General features: G+C 40.3%; 1 protein-coding gene across 2 annotated transcripts in view; it reads left to right on the top strand.

The window, feature by feature from the left end:
* SNTG1 (syntrophin gamma 1) overlaps positions 1-19,684 on the top strand; it is a 532,572-nt gene that overhangs the window by 175,876 nt on the left and 337,012 nt on the right. The window lies entirely within an intron of this gene.

Below are 19,684 nucleotides of genomic sequence, written 5' to 3'. Positions count from 1 at the left end.
TCGATAGTCTGCATGTTAGACTGCCCTGAAAATGAGGACCTTTGAAACCAGGGCTCTCTAATAATACACACGGTGATCTATTAATGAGCCAGGAAGATGAGCTGGTTGGATTTCAAAGGAACCACCCATGGTGTATAGGGCTCTGTTGGGAACATGCCTAAGTTCCATCAGAGCGTTATCAAAATTGAGCAGATTTCCTGAAATAGTTTCATGCCAATGAACTGGCATATTATGATAGACCACATTTTGTTGGATGTTTTTTCTGACCTCCTCTAAGTGTGTGGAGAGACAGAGAAATGAGGTCTGAGGCTGGGTGGCGGAGGAGACAAATAAAACCAGGAGCTGAGAAGGAGGAACTGAGACTGGCTTGTTGTCAAGATAGGCTGGTCATGACATGAGTGAAGAGAGATGGGGACTTGGACAGCAAGCCCAGAGAGGGAAACCGGGATGATGAAGGTGAAAACAAAAAAAACCCTGACATGAGGAATGAAGACTGGGATATTATAGGCAAGGACAAAGGGACTGGGACAAAATCCAGAGGTGTGGAAGAGATAGGATTGGAACATCTTCATAGAATTAAGGACTAGATCATAATCTATACCCACACTCACAATGGGTCACATGCAACCTTAATACTTTAGTTCCCTGACCTTGACTGTTCGATTTGGCACCCAAATGTTCTCTTAACATAGTTTTGTGTGTGTAATATAACACACATGTTCCTAATATTCAACTCATTCCTTACAGATAAATAGGATGTCTCCAGAGAATCAATGTGTTTGTGTATGTATGAAAAATGGTGCCAGTTTCTATATCCCCTTCATTCTTTCATGATGTTAGATCATGTCTCATATTGTAATCATATTACAAAAAAACTTCTCACCACTTAATTAATTATGAAAACCTATGCAATCAGATTATATGGATATGAAAATTAAAAGCAACTTTTATTTTTATTGCCAAGTTCCAGATGATGAACTATGTGCTATGTGCTCAATGTTCATAGCGGTCCAGCTATCTTGCATTTCCCCCTATGAAGTTAAATGACATTTCAGTTTTTTCCAATAGACTTGTCAATATTTCTGCTAGAAATTAAAATACCAACATCAGGTACTGCCACTGAGTGGCACTTAAAAATGCATTATTGTATCTATTAACATTTTGTCTTCATTTATGGTCTCAGTCACGTACGGTAAAATGCTTTGCATTCAGTTGCTCTGTACTTTAGCTTCTACTGTAGCATTGTTTTTTACCATCTCCATTTGATACATTGATCAGAGGTAACTACATTACCAATACACAATTTCAAGTCATTTGTAACAAACAAGAAAAAAGGTATTAAGCAGCAACAAGAGATCATCCTGACAGATGGCCTTTAAGAAGGTTAATTTGCTGTCTAAGAGCATGAGCCAAAGTCTTTTGAAGATAATGGGGGTTCTCTCCACTGACTTGTGAGTTTTGGATCAGGCCCTATATGTTTTTGCTTTGGAGTTTTGAATTACTGAAATAAAGCACACCAAAATGCCTAAGCAGAGCTGGTGTGCACCACGATAAGCAGTAAGGGCAAATACTTTCCTTATTACATTTAGTTACGATTGGCTGGAGATGGAATTGAAGCGTGTTGGCACTTGAGCTGCACTGAACTGTGAGGATAGCTGAATGGAAAGCACTCTGGAGTGTGCCATGCTGCTATCTCAAAAAGCAGCACAGTGTCTTCCCCTTTAGCACGTGCTGCTGACCTAAAAAATGTTCAGGGCCTACCCAAGCCTCAAACATTATGGCTACGTCTACACTGGCATGATTTTCCGAAAATGCTTTTAACGGAAAAGTTTTCTGTTAAAAGCATTTTTGGAAAAGCACATCTAGATTGGCAGGACGCTTTTCCGCAAAAGCACTTTTTGCGGAAAAGCGTCCGTGGCCAATCTATACGTGATTTTCTGCAAAAAAAAAAAAAGCCCTGATCGCCATTTTTGCGATCGGGACTTTTTTGCGGAAAACAGTACTGTGCTGTCTACACTGGCCCTTTTGCGCAAAAGTCTTTCAGAAAAAGACTTTTGCCCGAACGGGAGCAGCATAGTATTTCCGGAAAAGCACTGACAATCTTACATGAGATCGTCAGTGCTTTTCTGGAAATTCAAGCGGCCAGTGTAGACAGCTGGCAAGTTTTTCCACAAAAGCAGTTGATTTTGCAGAAAAACTTACCAGTCTAGACACAGCCTATAGGTAGAGGAATTTCAGCAGGTATATTATTTATATGTGTTTTGCTATGTGCCTTTTAAATTTTCTGAGAGAAGGTAAGGTATTTCTGTTCATGAAAGAGTCAAGCTTTCAAACCATACCAAGTGCTTCAGGTTTCAAATTCCCTGTCAACTCAGAGCATGACTGTAATAATCTTATTTGTCATGGCAATGCATAGAAGAATGGCTATACTAGCATTCTACCTGAACTCATGCCCCAGCCTTTGTAAGAAATGTGCCATTAAATAATGTTGTTTCTTTGGAGAAGGTTCAATGTGAACGCCAATTCTGAGGACCTCTCTATGGTTGCCTAGAGCAGGGCTCAGTAAGTTAAGGAGACTTGTTCAGCCTCTAGGTTAAGCAATAGAAGAATAGCATGGCTTCATCCCACTCATACTCCGTGATGTTGAGTATAGTTAACATGTCGGTGGCACTGTGAAGGATTCCAAAAACGATTAGACATTTGTATGGATAACAGGAGTGTGAAGGGTTTATAATCATTAGAGCTTAGGAAAGTATAAAATACTGATGATTGGGGGGTGGGAGGAAGGTCTGGTGGTTCAGATACTAACCAGGGCCTTAGGACACCTAGGTTCAGATTTCCTTTGTGAACATAAAACATAAGAATGGCCATACTGGGTCAGACCAAATGTCCATCTAGCTCAGTATACAGTATACTATCTTCCGACAGTGGCCAATGCCAGATGCTCCATCAAGTGATCCCTCTCCTGTTACCCATTCCCAGCCTCAGACAGAAGCTAGCGACACCATTCCTACCCATCCTGGCTAATAAAACTAACCACTATGAATTTATCTAGTTCTTTCTTGAACCCTGTTAAAGATCTGGTCTTAACAGCATCCTCTGGCAAGGAGTTCCACAGGCTGACCATGTACTGCATGGGGGGGGGGGGGAAAACCTTCCTTTTGTTCATTTTAAACTTGCTACCTATTCATTTATTTTTTGTGACTCCTAGTTCTTACGTTACGGGAACAAGTACATAACTTTTCTTTATTCACTTCCACACCAGACATGATTTTATAGACCTTTATCAAATCCACCCTTATTCTCCTCTGTTCTAAACAGAAAAGTCCCAGTCTTTTTAATCTCTCTCCATATGGCACCCGTTCCAAACCTCTAATAATTTTTGTTGCCCTTTTCTGAATCTTTCCCAATACCAATATATCTTTTTTGAGATGAGGTGATCACATCTGTATGCAGTATTCAAGATGTGGGTGAACCATGGTTTTACACAGAGGCAATACGATGTTATCTGTCTTATTCTCTATCCCCTTTTTAATGATTCCCAACATTCTATTTGCTTTTTGACTGCCACTGCACATTGAGTGGATGTTTTCAGAGAACTATTCACAATGACTCCAAGATCTCTCTTGAATAGTTGTAGCTAAATTAATCCCCATCATATTGTATGTATAGTTGGGATTATTTTTTCCAATGTGCATTACTTTACATTTATCAACATTAAATTTCATTTGCCATTTTGTTTTCCAATCACTTAGTTTTGTGAGATCTTTTTGAAGCTCTTTAAAGTCTGCTTTGGTCTTAACTATCTTGAGTAGTTTATCATCTGCAAATTTTGCCACCTCACTGTTTACCACTTTCCCTAGATCATTTATAAATAAGTTGAATAGGATTTGTCCCAGTACAGACCCTTGAGGGACACCACTAGTTACCTCTCTCTAGTCTCAAAACTTACCATTTATTCCTACCCTTTGTTTTCTGTTTTTTAACCAGTTATCAATCCATGAGAGGACCTTCCCTCTTATCCCATGTGTGACTTGTGGAACATCACTTACTATCACTGTGTTTCACTTTTCCATCTGTAAAATGGGAATAATACTGCCTTAGTGGTGTGAGAGTAAATACATTAAAGTATGATTTTAAGAAATGGTGGTAAAATGGGTAGGGGGCATTTAAGTAGCATCAATTAGGGGGATTTCTTCATAACCCCTATAGTCGGCGCTTAAGGGATTTTTGCCTGGGGAAAGAGAGATTGCATTTCCCTCTGAAGCATCTTATACTTGTAACTGATGCTGGTCTATACTTTACGGCTGTGTCTACATTGGCACCCTTTTCCGGAAAAGGGATGCTAATGAGACACTTCGGAATTGCAAATGCCGCGGGGGATTTAAATATCCCCCACGGCATTTGCATGAACATGGCTGCCGCTTTTTTCCAGCTTGGTGTTTTGCCATAGAAAAGCGCCAGTCTAGATGGGATCTTGCGGAAAATGAACCCTTTCAAGTAGGAATAAGGGATCTTATAAGAACATAAGAATGGCTGTACTGGATCAGACCAAAGGTCCATCTAGCCCAGTATCCTGTCTACTGACAGTGGCCAGCACCAGGTGCCCCAGAGAGGGTGGACCGAAGACAATGATCAAGCAATTTGTCTCCTGCCATCCCTCTGACAAACAGAGGCCAAGGACACCATTTTATCCCCTGGCTAATAGCCTTTTATGAACCTAACCTCCATGAAATTATCTAGCTTCTCTTTAAACTCTATTATAGTCCTAGCCTTCACAGCCTCCTCTGGCAAGGAGTTCCACAGGTTGACTACACGCTGTGTGAAGAAGAACTTTCTTTTATTAGTTTTAAACCTGCTACCCATTAATTTCATTTGGTGTCCTCTAGTTCTTCTATTTAGGGAACTAATAAATAACTTTTCTTTATCGGCCCTCTCCACACCACTCATGATTTTATATACCTCTATCATATCCCCCCTCAGTCTCCTCTTTTCTAAACTGAAAAGTCCCCATCGCTTTAACCTCTCCTCATATGGGACCCGTTCCAAACCCTTAATCATTTTAGTTGCCCTTTTCTGAACCCTTTCCAAGGCCAAAATATCATTTTTGAGGTGAGGAGACCACATCTGTACACAGTATTCAAGATGTGGGCATACCATAGTTTTATACAGGGGCAATAAGATATTCTGGGTCTTATTTTCTTAATAATTCCTAGCATCCTATTTGCCTTTTTGACCGCCGCTGCACACTGTCTGGAAGTTCTCAGAGAACAGTCCACGATAACTACAAGATCTCTTTCCTGATTTGTCGTAGCCAAATTAGCCCCCATCATACTGTACGTATAGTTGGAGTTATTTTTCCACATTAAATTTCATTTGCCATTTTGTTGCCCAATCACTCAGTTTGGTGAGATCTTCTTGGAGTCCCTCACAGTCTGCTTCTGTCTTGACTATCCTAAACAGTTTGGTATCATCTGCAAACTTAACACCTCACTGCTTACCCCTTTCTCCAGATCATTTATGAAGAAGTTGAAAAGGATTGGTCCCAGGACTGACCCTTGGGGTACACCACTAGTTACCCTTCTCCAATCTGAAAATTTACCATTTATTCCTACCCTTTGTTTCCTGTCTTTTAACCAGTTCTCAATCCAAGAAAGGACCTTCCCCTTATCCCATGGCCATGTAATTTACACAAGAGCCTTTGGTGAGGGACCTTGTCAAAGGCTTTCTGAAAATCCAAGTATACTATATCTACTGGATCCCCCTTGTCTGCATGTTTGTTAACCCCTTCAAAGAACTCTAACAGATTAGTAAGACAGGATTTCCCTTTACAGAAACCATGTTGACTTTTGTCCAATAAATTATGTTCTTCTACATGCTTCACAATTTTATTCTTTACTATTGTTTTAACTAATTTGCCCGGTACTGAAGTTAGACTTACCGGTCTATAATTGCCAGGATCGCCTCTAGAGCCCTTTTTAAATATTGGTGTCACGTTGGCTACCTTCCAGTCATTAGGTACGGAAGCCGATTTAAAGGATAGGTTACAAACCACAGATAATAGCTCAGCAATTTCCCATTTGAGTTCTTTTAGAACCCTTGGATGAATGCCATCCAGTCCCGGAGATTTGTTAACATTAAGTTTTTCTATTTGATCCAAAACCTCCTCTAATGACACTTCAATCCGGGACAGTTCATCAGATTCATCACCCACAAAGGACGGTGCAGATTCAGGAATCTCCCCAACGTCCTCAGCCGTGAAGACTGAAGCAAAGAAATCATTTAGTTTCTCCGCAATGGCTTTATCGTCCTTGATTGCTCCTTTTATAGCTCGATCATCTAGGGGACCCACAGGTTTTTTAGCTGGCTTCCTGCTTCTAATGTACTTAAAAAACATTTTGTTATTTCTTTTTGAGTTTTTGGCTAGCTGTTCCTCAAAATCTTTTTTCGCTTTTCTTATTACATGTTTACACTTGATTTGACAGTGTTTATGTTCCTTTCTATTTATCTCACTAGGATTGGACTTCCACTTCTTAAAAGATACCTTTTTGTCCCTCACTGCTTCTTTTACATGGTGGTTAAGCCATGGTGACTCTCTTTTAGGTCTCTTGCTATGTTTTTTAATTTGGGGTATACATTTAAGTTGGGCTTCTATTATGGTGTCTTTAAAAAGTTTCCATGCAGCTTTCAGGGATTTGGCTCTAGTCACCGTGCCTTTTAATTTCTGTTTAACTAACCTCCTCATTTTTTTAAAGTGTAATTCCCCTTTTTGAAATTAAATGCCAGGGTGCTGGACTGCTGAGGTGTTCTTCCCACCACAGGAATGTTGAATGTTGTTATATTATGGTCACTATTCCCAAGCGGTCCGGTAACGGTTATATCCTGGACCTGATCCTGCACTCCACTCAGGACTAAATCGAGAATTGCCTCTCCCCTTGTGGGTTCCTGCAGTAGCTGCTCCAAGAAGCAGTCATTTAAGCCATTGAGAAATTTTATCTCCGCTTCTCTTCCTGAGGTGACATGTATCCAGTCAATATGGGGGTAATTAAAATCCCCCATTATTATAGAGTTCTTTATTTTGGTAGCCTCTCTAATCTCCCTCAGCATTTCAATGTCAGTATCGCTGTCCTGATATGGGTAATATATCCCTACTGCTAATTTCTTATTATTGGAGCATGGGTTTATTTTCCGCAAGATCCTGTCTAGGCTGGCGCTTTTCTCCGGCAAAACACCGAGCCGGAAAAAAGCGGCAGCCATGTTCATGCAAATGCCGCAGGGGATATTTAATTTCTCCGCGGCATTTGCAATTCCGAAGTGTCTCATTAGCATCCCTTTTCCGGAAAAGGGTGCCAATGTAGACACAGCCCACTAGTATGCCATGCAACTACGCAAAATGCATAGCTGAATTTGGCTTAATTTAGGCCGAGTCCCCACAGCATCTACACTGCGGAAGGCTGACCAGAGCACATGCTCCCATTGGCTCCCCTTACAGCTGTTAACTGAGAGGATAAGGTAAAGGAGAGACCACTCTAGAATGTGTCAGAGCCTTGTGCTGCAATAGATAAAAAACTAAAATCAAAACCAAAATTCCTTTTGACAGAAGCTGCAGCATGTGTCAGGAGTGAAAATTAAATAAAAGACGGATGACTGAAATAAAAATGGCGCTTTTGCCTCTGGGGTACAGTGCCATTTTTGCGGTGAGGTCTGTAAGTAAAAGCACAGACAACAGCACTGCCCCAGAGGAAACTTGTGTTCATCAAGAAAGTATTTTTTTACTGTACTAAAGACCTAGACAAGGTTGGCAAAAATGTGACAATACCCAAGACCTTATCAGGACCGTGATTGCACATAATGTTTCATGCTTTGACATCATAGTTTAACACAAAGAAAACATGGCCCTGGGAAAAATAAATTACTATTCTTATAGTGAAGTAAGATTTTTTTTAAGTAAATAAATAGCCCTGAAATGCTACATTTTGATATTCACTACTATACTGGCATTGGATGGGAACTCCATAGATAAAATAAGAACATAAACTTTTGGCTAAAACTAAAAAAGAAATCTTACTGTTTGGGGTTTTTTATTTCAGAAGAATGGGAAACAGTCTATGTTTTCCTTATATTTTGAAAGATTAGAAGCAGAAATTTGTCAATAAAATAAGACAGTTTCCTTCTCATATGTAATTCCATCAATCTCACATAAGAAACTGTTCTTATGTAATTTCAGCCCAATGCTGCAGACTCATGCACACTGGATAGCAAGGATAAAACAGAATTTCAGCTTTTCTTCACATCTAGAGCTTTCCTATCACTGTTCCAGCACACACACCTACCAGTACAAACACTATCACTGACTACTATGCAATTACTAAATTTATCTATTCATCCCACAATTCTGTTTCATGACAATGCATAAAAACTCACTTTTAATGCTTAAAAACTGCTTTTATTCACATAAATGCTGTACAGTTTGGGCATTAAAAAAACAACAAACCATACCAACCCCCCTAAAAAAACAAAGCTACTACTGTATAACCATTTCAGACTAAACCTCATGCACACATGACAATCTTTTTCCCAGGAGCAAAATAATTCCATGCAACTCTTTTAAGATAAATCTCATTAGACAGAAAGCTGGCTTATGAAAAGCCCTAAATCTGAAGCAAGATACTAAAACTGTCCCTTATGTGCAAACATCAATTCTTGTTGTTACAAACCATTACAGTTAGTAATACATAGAAAATGTGTATATGAAACTACTTATACAAGCAATGTTCTGTGTAAATCATATTTTCAGTTTTTCAGTATGTTATATAGAATACAGGTTGAAACTCTCTTAACCAGGACTCTCTAGTCCTGCAACATCCCTGATCCAAAAGGACCAGGGATGTTCCAGGACCAGAGTGTCCCATGGAGGGCTGGGAGCCCTGTGGCAGCAAAACTGGGAGCCCAGCAGCAGGGCTTCCTCCCGGTGGCTACACTGGGTGGGGGCAGGGCAGCGGGAGACAGCGGGGCTGTCTGGTAGACTAGAGCACAGCAGCAGGGCTGCCACCTGGTAGTGAAACTACCAGGTGAGATGGGGAAGCAGTGAGGTTGCCTGGCAGTGGGGCCAGGAACGCAGCACAACCCGGAACCCAGCAGCCCCACTGCCACTCCGCATCTCCATGGTGGAACTGGGAGTCAGTGCAGCTTCCCTGCAGGGCTGGGAGCCCAGCCGCGGGGCTGCCTGGTGGCTGGGCCAGGAACCCAGGAGTGTGGCTGTTTGGCAGCACAACAAAGAGCCCAGCAGCCCCTCTGCTGCCTGGCAGCGCTGTCCTGTGAGGCTGGGAGGCAGCGGCGCTGCCCTGTGAGGCTGAAGCCCAAGCCTGTGCTTGTGGTGGCAGGGCTGCCACAGTGGGGCTGGGAGCCCAGTGCTGAGGGGCTGGCAGTGGGGGAAACCAGCGGGGTGGCTGGCAGTCTTGGTGGGGGTGGGGGCAGAAATGACCTTCCCTGGTCTGGCAAAATCCCTCATCCAGGACCGGTCAGGTCCCAAGGGTGCCGGACTGGGGAGGTCCAACCTGTAGTAATCATTTCTCCAAATAGTACATAGAGCAAGGCCTATATAACACTAACAAAACCACAGTGGTAGTGTTAAACTTAGCATGTTAGTGTTCAGCAACAAACTGTTTAATTGGTGTTGGGGTAGGGAGCACAGAACTGGATGTTAAGTTTGATAGCTTTTCCTTTCTTCACTCCTTACACTTAACTTTCAACTACCATAGATTATTTTGTGAGATGGGGGGAGATGGAGGGTACAATACTCCCAGCCAGGTTGATCTTTTCAAACTTCACACTGGTATCTTGGATTGGGGCATACAGGGGAAGGTGCCAGGAGGGAGTACAGGGGTTTGAGATGGTCATGGAGCCAGTTTACATGTTTGTTGTGATTTCCAAAAGCTCTCAGCATTGGTCTAACTCTTTTTCCTGTGAAGTCAGTTGTAAAACTCCACTGATTTCCAGGGGAGCAGAGCTAGGCCAATGCTTTTGAAAACCCACACTTCAAGCTTTTGCACATGAAATAGGGACCAAACAAAGCAGTACTCTTTGTTTTGACTTCTCCCAGGCCATTCTTACACTCCACGCTTTTTCTGTCTCACCATATTTTCTTAAACATCTTTTAATTCCATTTTTAGTCTGCTGTTCTGGAGAGCATTGATCTACCATCCAGGCTTATTTCACATAGCCCTTGCCTGGAAAACAGTGCTCCCTGGCACCATTGCCTCCTTAGCCCTATCCCACCATATCTTCATACTCCACCAACCTTCTTTCTTTCCCTCTCCACGCTCCCACTCCTGTTGCGACTCCAGAATATGGCTGAGAAGCTACACCTCATATTGGACTCATGTCTGCATCCTCCCATGCAGTCTCCTCTCTTTCCATGTCCCTTTCCATTGACTCTGTCCTTCAGTTGTTGTGTCACAAGTTGGCACCAGGTCAGTGCATTGTATAACTGTATTTTGGTGTACATTCTTAACAGCTCTTCATAACTTTGTATTCCACATCTCATCTGTCACCTGATTTACTAGTAATGCTTCTCTCTCATGGGACCAAACTATTTTGGAATGTATAGCTCAAGCCATTTGGCGCACATAAGGTTCTAGTAAAACTAGGAACACTCTTTTAAAATGAAGGACAGGGAAACTTTGATAACATATTGGGCCAGTTTCTAAGCTAGTGTGTTCTGACATCATTCCATTAATAGAACTCTCTATTATTTGCATCGGCTGATGAGCTAGACCTCCATCTTAAAAACTCCTTGTGGGGCATTTTTCTGTGACACTTTGAAGAAAAAAATTCTATCCTGAGATTCAACATAACATGAAATTATGAGGGAAATGTCAGATTCTCCTTTTTGTGGAGTGGAGGCAATGGCACATAGAATGAGGGCTGCTGAAAATTAGACTATAATAGGAAAGCAAAAGTACCTCTAATTACAGAAAGCCTGAGTCTCCTTTGCAATGTTCTTGAGCTCACTAATTACATATAATGAACGTAGCTGTTTTCTTAATCTCTTCACTATTTTTATTTTGGAAAGATGAATTATTACTATTTTGTTAACCTTTTTTATTTTAACTGAATGATTCTCCTATTCTGGATGATTCATCCAAAACAAATAGTTTGTAATTCAGTTCTTCTCAAATTTGTAATTATTGTGTCACTATAACTTGTTTTAATTTCATAAAATAAATAACTGCAGTTAAGTTCAAGAATGGAGCAGGTGGATTTGATTTTCAGATGCCCAAATATACAATTGTGCTGACACTCCCTAAAAGTTCTATTTTGAGATTGACAATCACAGCTGCTGAGCAAGAGGATGGACTCAAATTCAATTGTTTGCCAAGATGTGTTGCAAACTGAGTTCAAATCACAGCCCCTCAAAATTATTTTTCATTCCAAATGTTCATGCAGCCTTTATCAGTAGTCTTCTGCAAGATGGCATAGACTAGGTCAGATCCTCAGCCTTGAAAACTGACCACTCCATTGGCGTCACCTTAGCTAAGACTTGGTCCTATGTAGTATTACAGTTGTTCCACCAATGATACTGAAGGACAGATGGCCTATTGATTAGGGCACTACTTTAGCACCTGAGGGCCTTAGTTCAAGACTGTATCTTGGGTGTCTTCCTACATCACCTTGAGTAACTCAGTTAATCTCTGTACCCCATCTATAAAATGGGGATAATAGAATCTCGCAAGGGTGTTGTAAGGATAAATGCATTAAATGATTGTCAAGGACTATCATAATGGGGGGGGGGGGAGTTGTCATCTTAACAGTGAGCTACAAATTTCAATTTAAAATAAAAATCACGTCACGGCTAAATAGCACCTGCTACAAAGGGGGAGGATATAATATACAGCACTGAATAATATTGTTTGTGGAAACTTTGGGCAAGGAGACTGGGGCTAATTCCATCTTGTGGGTGCGTGCGCATGTGCGCTTAAAGTCATGGGATTTTTACTGCCCATTTGTCACCTTGCAGCCTTATCTGAAAGGCATGGTAACTCTAGAATTGGTGGGGGGAAATGCTGGCAGGCAATTTTGTAAAAAGAAAAACTTGTAGAAACTTTTAATTGGATTATAAATATTTTGACATCATCAAAAAATACTTAGAATTAAATGTATTTACTGTCAGACACTGAAGGGTACCTTGCTGACAGCTGAATGGTACTGTGCTGGCAAGTAGCACCACTGCACTGACTTAAAGAAAGAAATAGTAATCCAGTGCTTCAAGGCTCTGTTCAATGGCTTTCGCCACTATAAACGTTATTTCAGTCCCCCCACCTGCTGGGACCTAAAATGGTAGTTATTTCTGTTTAGATTGTTAGGACCAAAAATGTGTTCTACATACTTGCTTCCATACATTGCAGAAAACACAATCCTGAAAAGTTTATAATCTACAATGATGGCACTTAATAATATTTATTTTTCTTAAGATTTATAACCTTTATGCATGATGGTTCTTGGGGCTTTAATGATATGCCTAAAATTGATTAGATTAGATGCCGAAAAATAGATTTTAATCTTTACAGGAGTTATATATTGAAAGGCTTTTTGTCAAGGCTCAGGTGCTTTTTCAGAATATATATTCTTTTACTATTAGAAGCCAGTACTGTACTGTATTCAACACTTTATTAATGTTTGTGTGAATCTATGGGTCATAGCAAATAACCTTAACATTGTGTTTTGAAATCTTTTATTACCTTTACTTGATATTCACAGGTTATGACTTATGATAGCTAATGTTCTCATGGCATTTATTTGGATACATTAAGCTGGATGATAAAGGATCCATGGGCATTCATTGGCTTGATATTCATGTGTATTCATGTGTATTCATGTACTCTGATTTTAGACTTCATGTAAAAAAACCAAAGGCCTGAGCTTTTTTTAGTTTTTTTTGCGGGAAGAGAGGTGTTTGATAGAAATGGTCATGTGTACTTTCCACAATATTTTATCTTCTTCATAAAACAATGTTAGTAAGATTTAACTTGTCCTTGAAAAGGGGTAAGGACATGAGGTCTCTTTACACAGTATTACGGATTTTCATGTAAACTTTTGAAAGATCCATAACATTTTGTTCAGAATCATGGACAGCCTCCATTCCAGAGGTGTTTGTAACTCTGAGGTTTTAAAAGTGGGTGTGGAATGTACTCTTAACCCTCAACAGCAGCATGCCTGCTGAATGTTAACTGCCCCAGGTTAATGGTATCAAAGCCTTGAAGTCATTTGTTAACTGAGAACTTTTATTAAGGAATGAATAAGCTCCATATTGAGCTCCACAATGTTTGGTGTTTTTTTATTTAATTAACACAGCAAAATCATTCCCTGTCTATTGGACTACTCATAGATTAAGATACTATTCAATGAGCATTGAAATGGCAAAATATGGTTTTCTAATAGACCCAGTCTTAAAGTCTTTAGGTGAGTAAAATCTTCCCTTGAAGTAAATGAATTTTGCTGGAAGCATGCAAAAATTCATCTGTGTGGGTTCAAACAGATTTAATGCATAAGCATTAAAGCTACAATCCTTCTGGTTTACACCAGCAAGTTTTTATTTTTAAATGAACTGTGAGCAAACCAATTGTTTTGCCTTCATTACTAGTCAAGCCTTTGATTATTAAAACAAGATTCTAAACATCCAATTTTCTTCTTATTGTTTTTTACTACTTACTTTTTAATCTCTTCTTACTAGAATCGGCTTCTGAGTCAGACTGATTTCTCCCTACCACACCAAAAGACAATGGGGTGAGCACCTAGCCTCTTTATAAACAATGAGTAGTCTTGTGGCACTGTATAGGTTAACAAAAATATATAATGGTATCATGAGTTTTGTGGGCAAATCTACTTCCTCAGATGAGCTTGAGAAGTGGTTTTCTCCATGAAAGCTTATGATACTATATATATATATATATATATTTGTTAGTCTCTCAGGGTATGACTAGACTACATGGCTCTGTCGTCAGAGCCATGTAGATTAGTTTACTAGACATACCCAAATGAAGCCGCGAATTAAATAATCGCTGCTTCATTGAAATTAAAATGGCTGCCACGCTGTGCCAATCAGCTGTTTGTCGGCTCAGTGCTGTAGTCTGGACACTCCACAGTCGACATCAAAGGCATTTATCGACCTCCCCAGTAAACCTCATCCCACAAGGCATACCGTGGAGGTCGACAAATGCCTTTGATGTCAACCACGGAGCGTCCAGATTACAGTGCTGAGCTGACAAACAGCTGATTGGCACAGCGTGGCAGCCATTTTAATTTAAATGAAGCAGCGATTATTTAATTCGCGGCTTCATTTGTGTATGTCTAGTAAACTAATCTACATGGCTCTGACGACAGAGCCATATAGTCTAGACACACCCTAAGGGTATATCTACACTGCATGCTTATTTCAAAATAAGCTATTCCAGAATAGTTATTCCAAAATATCTTATTTAGAAATAGCATGTCTATACTGCAGGGAAGCCTCAAAATTAGTCCAAGGCAGGCCTCCATAATGTAGACATGCTATCTCGATTTAGAGCTCAAGGAGGAATAACTTAGAATGGTCCTGGTGAGGGGCTGTTTTGAAATGGCAGCAGTGGAGAGTCAACACACACCTTATTTCAAAAAAGCTATTTTGGAATAGGCATTATTCCTCATAGAATGAGGTTTACAGATTTTGGAATAAGCCATCCATTATTTTGAAATTATTTTGAAATAGTGGAATGGCTTTGCAGATGCGTGCATTATTATTTCGAAATAACACTAGTTATCTCGAAATAATGGTGCAGTGTAGACTCACCTTAAGGTGCCAAAGGACTATTCATTTTTATAATTACAGACTAACATGACTTCCCCTCTGAGACTAGATTCTTTATGCTCCTCAAAATCTGACATTCAATACTGCATCCAAATGTTTGGGTCATTCATGTGTTTAGAACACTAATTTCAGTAGTCTTCTTGGTTTAACTCATGGAAACAATTCTACTGAATTTATTTCTGTAACTCCACATTTTGGGGCAATTCTGAACCGAGAGAATTGCTTTAATTTAATTACATTTAGTTCTCCAAAATGTACATTTTGTCAAGTCACATGCCTGGTAGCCTTGTTTTACTCCACATTAATTACCTCACATCCCATCCTTTAAGAGGAAATGATTCCTGCAATTCAATTTATAGCAAAATACCAAATGAACCATTCACTCCTGCTACTGACTGGGAACTGGGTATAGTCATCAGTCATTCTTTGCAATAATTTCCCAGCATTGCGTTTCAGTACCAATTGAGAAAATGTTTAAACAGATGTATCTAAAGTAAACCTCAAATGTTTTAAATTTGCATCCAGGAAAGTGCCAGAAATCTGCTTGTTTGTTTGAACTATTGGAACCTCTTTATTCCGTAAAGCTGAGTAAAGAAATGTAGTGTGAAGGGTTTCTTGTGAAGTTTTGGCATGTAAGCATCTAATGAGTCAAAAGGTTGGAAGAGTTTGAGAAGCTATTTTATTTAAAAATTCCAAGTTTGATTAAATTTTGGATTAATGTAAGAATTATTTCATACTTCCCTAGTTCTAAGTGTATTACCCAGGGTTTTTAAAACCCAATGCAATGGTAATTGGTTTGTGGGCAGTGTCAGGAGTAATGGGGGTGCTACTGTATTCTATCTGAAAAAAATCACTATGGTTTGTATCAATCGTTTACTTACATTTACATTTTTATTAAGCTTTAAGCACATACACTTCAATGCAGTTGTTTTCCTCTATCTTTGTCCTGACAACAGCCTAATTAAATCTGGATTTTTTTTCAAATCCAGAGCAGTGGTAACTTCAATGCAGTTGTTTTTTAGGATAAAGGTCTATGTATGATAAAGGTCTAGTACACCCCAAATATAGTAATCCAAAGTCTGACATGTTTTTGAGTGATCACCAGCTGGGTTTTTTCTGTTAACTAATGAGGAGCTTAGGTGATAACTCATTGCAAAATAAATAAAATAAAATACAAATCATTTCTGTACTGCTTTGAGGTACACACTTTATAATATATATATAAACTGTATAGTAAATTTAGTGGGTTTTTAAATTTAGCTTAGTTAGCAAAACTTTTTTGGTATTTTCAGTAACAAAATATTCATTTAGGTATTTAGAACCATGGTGGGTATTTATTTTTCTAGGGTTATGGGATTTTTTTAAATTTTGATTTGTAAAGCCACAACTTCACAAATTGTACCTAGTATTTTTAAACATGTGGTATTTTGCTTTTAATTAATGGTGACTCTAAATACACTGAAAGTGGCTATGGTTAGTTTGGTCTAATTTTGGGGTTACACCATGAAACTAAACAGCATTATTTGAGCCTTTATTTTGTTAATTTACTACTTTTTAAAACTGTTTGCAAGGAAGTAATCAGGGTTAGTAGAGTTGCTCGGCAACAATATTTTCAAGGATATTAAAATGCTGTCAGCTGAAGCATTTAACTCTTAACTTTTTAAAACAAAAAACACACAAAAGAAAAAAAAGAAGCAAGGGAATGAGGAATGTGTATGGAGAATAACTTGTGAAGAAAGGGGGGAAAAAAAGCCTTTGAAGTACGGGCAACAACAACAAATCTAACAAACTAAAGAGAAGTGGGGCTCTATGAGCCAAAGCATCTCGTAACCCATACCCCAGATCCCTATTCTGGTTCTGAGAACAGGGTTGGGGGTTACTGCCACATCTGCCAAAGGGTGACCCAGGGGGGTGCCAGCAATATTTGCCAGTCATCTCGAGGCTGTGCTCCAGTATAGCAAGCTAACAGATTTCTGTACAAGGCTGAACTGATCAGGGCGGAGGATTTGACTTCTACCTGTTCTTCTCCTCCTTGACTGTTCCCTTGGGGACCAGTCTTCTTACCAGGATGATTACCATGCAGGCTATGGGCAGGTGCTTCTGCAACTCTTCTAGTGTTTCAAGTGTAGAACCATAAGGGAACTGTCTGGAAGGGCCCAAGGGAGAAGAAAACTTATGGGGATATTCCTCTCATAATTACAATAAGAAGAATGCAAGTTGTGGAACCTTCTCTTACCCATCTTCCCTCCCCGGACTGACACCCTCTGCTCTCCTGATATGACTGTGAGAGCACAACTTTGTGATTTGCATTCCCCAGTTATTAGGGTTGCCAGATGGTCTCCCAAACAAATAACGGGCTAAAAATTTATCAAGCAAAAAAAAAAACAACAAAAAAAAAAAACCACCCACACCTCATGCTACCCAAAGCAGAGAGAGGCAGACCACTGGGCGGAGGGCGACCACTGGTAGGAAGGTGACTCCCCCATAGCCAGGTCTTTGTCCCAGTGGGAAAAAGCAGAAATTCCACCCCAGTCAGTTTTGGCTGAGAGCCCATGGAAGTCGCCTAAATGCAACTATAAAGCACCTGCGGGCTTCTCTCTCTCCTGGACTACAGTGCCACAACACGCTTGAACAGCGCTCAGGAGCAGGGACAGGGCTTCTCCTCCTTCTCCTCCTCCCTAAGACGTCATTCCTCCTCAGATGCAATCAGCTGAGGGCTCCCAGTGCCGATTGCGCCCTGCCTCCCAGCCACTCCCCCCACCTCCGCCCAGTTTCTGCACACAACCACAGGCTCCCAGCTGGAAGGTGGGGTGTAATCGGCACTGGGAGCCTCTGGTTGCATGCAGAAGCCGGGCGGGGGGAGTGGCTGGAAGTCCCAGCCACTCCCCCTACCGCTGCCAGGCTTTTGCATGCTACCACAGGCTCCCAGCGCTGCTCGCAACCCTGTTTCCCAGCCACTCTCCTCCTCCCTCCTCCAATCCCCCCCAGCCAGGCTTCCATCCGGCTCCCAGCTGGAAAAACAGAAAATACCAGACATTGCAGATGTCCAGTATTTTCTGAATTTTTTTACTGGAGAGAGGGCGCAAAAACTGGACTGTCTGGTAGAATACTGGACACCTGGCAACCCTACCAGTTATCTGCCTCGATAGTGTCCTGGGGATTGCTTCAGAAAGGCTCTAACTTCTGCCTCACTTTCCTGTGTCTGCTTTTCCATTCAGACTTCTGTTCCAACTTCTTACTGTCTCTCTTACTGGCACGTATTTGCTTCTGCATTGCCAATATCTGCACTGAGGGTGGTACCAAAAGGGGATCTGATTCTGCTTTATAGGATATTCTTTCTCTCTTTTGACTCTGTTCTTTTTCTAAATCCTTCACTCTTCCCTTTCACTGATTTATTTCTTTATTTCCCATTTGCTTACATAGCTGCAGGAATGCCCTGAGGCCAGTAAAGGCTCTAGGCTTTCAGGACCATATTCCTGTAAAAAAAAAAAATTGTCAAGCTGGTATCCAAAACTATTTTTATTTGTCTAGATATTTCCTTTCTTTCTGACAATTCATCTCAATCAGTTTATCAGCCTGAGCTTGAGTCCGAGTAAAGAAATCTATCCATAAATCAACTTGCAGACTCCATCACAGAAATTTACTGTTTGGAACCCTGCTTCACCATCTTCCCGCATTCCACAGCAAATAATTTCTACCAGTCATTACCTTCCTCTATCTTTGTCCTGACAACAGCCTAATTAAATCTGGATTTTTTTTTCAAATCCAGAGCAGTGGTAACTTCAATGCAGTTGTTTTTTAGGAAGCATCAGGAATAAATGAATGGAGACACCGCTTTTTTGTCAGATACATGATTGATACCAACCGGAGAGCTTTTACTTAAAACAACTTTATTAGCTTTAAGGCATACACATGTATGCTACAGCTGTGGAACACCCCAAACATAATTACCCAATGTCTGAGATGGTATTCAGTGAACATGGCTGGGTTTCCAGGGTCACTTCTTCAGTCAAGCTGATAGGGAGTTCGAGTGTCAGCTCCTTACCTGAAGAAGGGCTGTCTGGCTGCTTTGAAACATTTGCTTCCACTTAATTTTTATAACTAATTGTTTATAAAATATATAATTTATATTTTTTATTTTTTATTTTGGGTTATTTTTAAGTTAATCATTTTTATTAGCAAATCATTTTTAACATTTTAGCTGTAATAATAAAACTTATGCAGTGGGGTAGTTAGAACCAAGGTGACTATTTATTTTTATGATTTATGTTCATTTATTTTAATGAGCAAAACTGCAACTGCAGCTATTTGGTCTGGCCTATAAGGGTACATCTACACTTGCTCCCTAGTTCAAAATAGGGATGCAAATGTAGGCGACCGAAATTCCTAATAAAGCGGGGATTTAAATATCCCACGCTTCATTAGCATGATCTCGCTGGCATGTTACTCCACTCAACAGCTGATGTGGACCAAGAAGTAGTTTGGTTCGTGGTTTGGGTTTGGTTTGAACTAACACATCCCTGCGCGCACTTCCTGGTTCAAATCAGCTGTTGAGCAGAGTAAGGCGCCGGCGAGATCATGCTAATGAAGTGCGGGATATTTAAATCCCCGCTTTATTAGCAATTTCGGTCGCCTACATTTACATCCCTAGTTCGAACTAGGGAGCAAGTTTAGACATACCCTAAGAGACCTGACAGTTATTTTTAGTGATTTGGTGTTTTGCTTTTAATTAAGGATGGCTAAATATAGCTGTGGTTTAGTTTGGTCAGACTTGAGGGTTACAGGAGAACTCAGTCACTACGGTAGCTGAGCTTCAGCTTCTAAATTAAAATTAGGGGC

This window comes from Pelodiscus sinensis, chromosome 2 (genome assembly GCF_052426305.1).
Source record: "Pelodiscus sinensis isolate ZL-2025 chromosome 2, ASM5242630v1, whole genome shotgun sequence".
In the NCBI taxonomy this organism is placed as follows: domain Eukaryota; kingdom Metazoa; phylum Chordata; order Testudines; family Trionychidae; genus Pelodiscus; species Pelodiscus sinensis.
The sequence above is the reverse complement of the archived record's forward strand: the minus strand, read 5'-3'. Positions and strand labels throughout refer to the sequence as shown.